This window comes from Mus pahari, chromosome 16, assembly GCF_900095145.1.
Source record: "Mus pahari chromosome 16, PAHARI_EIJ_v1.1, whole genome shotgun sequence".
Taxonomy (NCBI): Eukaryota; Metazoa; Chordata; class Mammalia; order Rodentia; family Muridae; genus Mus; species Mus pahari.
This window is the reverse complement of record NC_034605.1, coordinates 31,491,516-31,493,550: the sequence shown is the minus strand read 5'-3', so window position 1 is coordinate 31,493,550 and position 2,035 is coordinate 31,491,516.

Here is a 2,035-nt window from a genome sequence, read left to right as displayed (position 1 = left end):
AAAAAAAAAAAAAAAAAAAAAAAAAAAAGTACAGAATAACAAAGATACGTTCCAGAAACTTCAGCTTGTTGAAAAGATCAACAAGCTGAAGGGTCCAAATGAGGACTCCTCAGTCCTACTTGGGAGAGAGAAGAAAGCAATCACAATTATGGAGGGAGGGTGGGAGGGATCTTGGAAAGTGGATGAGAGGTGGGAAAGGAGAGGGGTACCTGATCTGGTATTAAGTGAGGGAAAAGGACTGAAGCCCTGAAGGCCAGCAGAAAGAATGGAAATAGGAAATAGGAGGTTGGGGAGACCCTCCAGAATGCACCAGAGACCTGGGAGATGAAAGACTCCCAGGACTCAGAGGGAGGGACTTTGATGAAATGCCCAACAGAGAGAGGGAATTTATAGAGCCCACCTCCATCAGGAAGATCGGGCTTCAAATGAGAATGGGGTTGCCATCCCACAGTCAAAACTCTGACTCACAATTGTTCCTTTCTGAAAGAACTACAGGGATGGAAATGGAGAGAAGCCTGAGGAAAAGAATGTCCACAGACAAGCCCAAAGTGGGATTTAGCTCAAGTCGAGGTCCCAAGGCCTGACACTATTACTGAGGCTGTGGAACACTCACAAAAAGGGACCTAGAATGACCATACTCTGGAAGAACCAACAAGTAGCTGAAGATGCAGATATTTGCATCCAACCAATGGACAGAAGCTACTGACCCCTGTGGTTGAATTAGGGAAAAGCAGAAAGAAGCTGAGGAGAAGAGAGGCCCTGTAGGAGGACCAGCAGTCTCAATTAATCTAGACCCCATAGTTCTATCAAACACTAGATCACCAAATAGGCAGCATACCCCAGCTTAAATGAGGTCCTCAACACCTATACAGCAGAGGACTACCAGGTCTTGGTTCAGTCAGATTTGATGCACCTAATCCTGAAGATACTGGAGGCCCCAGGGAGTTTAGAGGTCATTTGGGGTTGGGGGTGTGGACATAATGGCGGAGAAGAGTTATGGGCTGTGGAACAGTCAGAGTGTTGACAGGGTGGGGGTGAGGGAATAAAATCTGGAGTGTAAAAAAATAATAATAATAAAAATTTAAAAAGCAGAATATCAAATAATATTATATATAAATATTAATGTTAAACATAAAATATGTAAGTAATATAAAATATAAATGTATACATGCTAAATATTGACTATAATTACTTTAAAATATCTAATTATTAAATATATAAATAATAAAAAATTGAAAGCAATTAATTTTCAACCAACAAGGTTTTATTCAGGAAGTTATATTTTGATTTTATCAACAAAATAGAATATTTTAAGAGAAGCTCAAATTGAGTCATTCCATGACTACTACACTAATATTGTAGAAGTTGCTAAAATAAATCTTTGAAACAAAATGAAAGAAAAAAATTTCTGCCCAAAGAACATTTGAAAAGATAGATTATTTGAAAAGAATACAGAAACAAGGAGGAAATAGAAAATAACCACTCTTTTCCACTGCATGCCTAATATTACAAGAGGAAGGAGGAAGAGGAAGAGGAAAAGGAAGAGGGGGGCGAGAAGGAGAAGGAAGAGGGAGAGGAGGAAGAAACAATGGTCTCACAAAATTTAGGTCTCATAAAAAAGGCCACCAGCAAATTTATGCATTTTGTTGACAACTGTGGCCAGTTCATGGCCAAGGGCAGAGCCATTAAGAAGGTCTGTTATAAAAGTACTTCAAGTACAAAATAAACAGTATGCCATTGAACAAATCAAGGAGATGATATTTAAACTCTGGAATAATATGAGAATCGAAACGCAGTTTCTTAGAACATTTGGGATTAACTAAGCACAAATCAAAAGCGTTTACACAGATGAGTGCTTACACTGAAAATTCATAGACATCTCAAACATAAAGTTAATGATATATCACAACAAACAACACATCTTACTTCAAAAGGATTTATGTTTATAAATAGTAAATGTCAGGGAAGAAATTAATAATAAAAAAGGAGACTAAAGGAATTATATAAAAACTAGTGAATAACGTCTTGGTTCTTT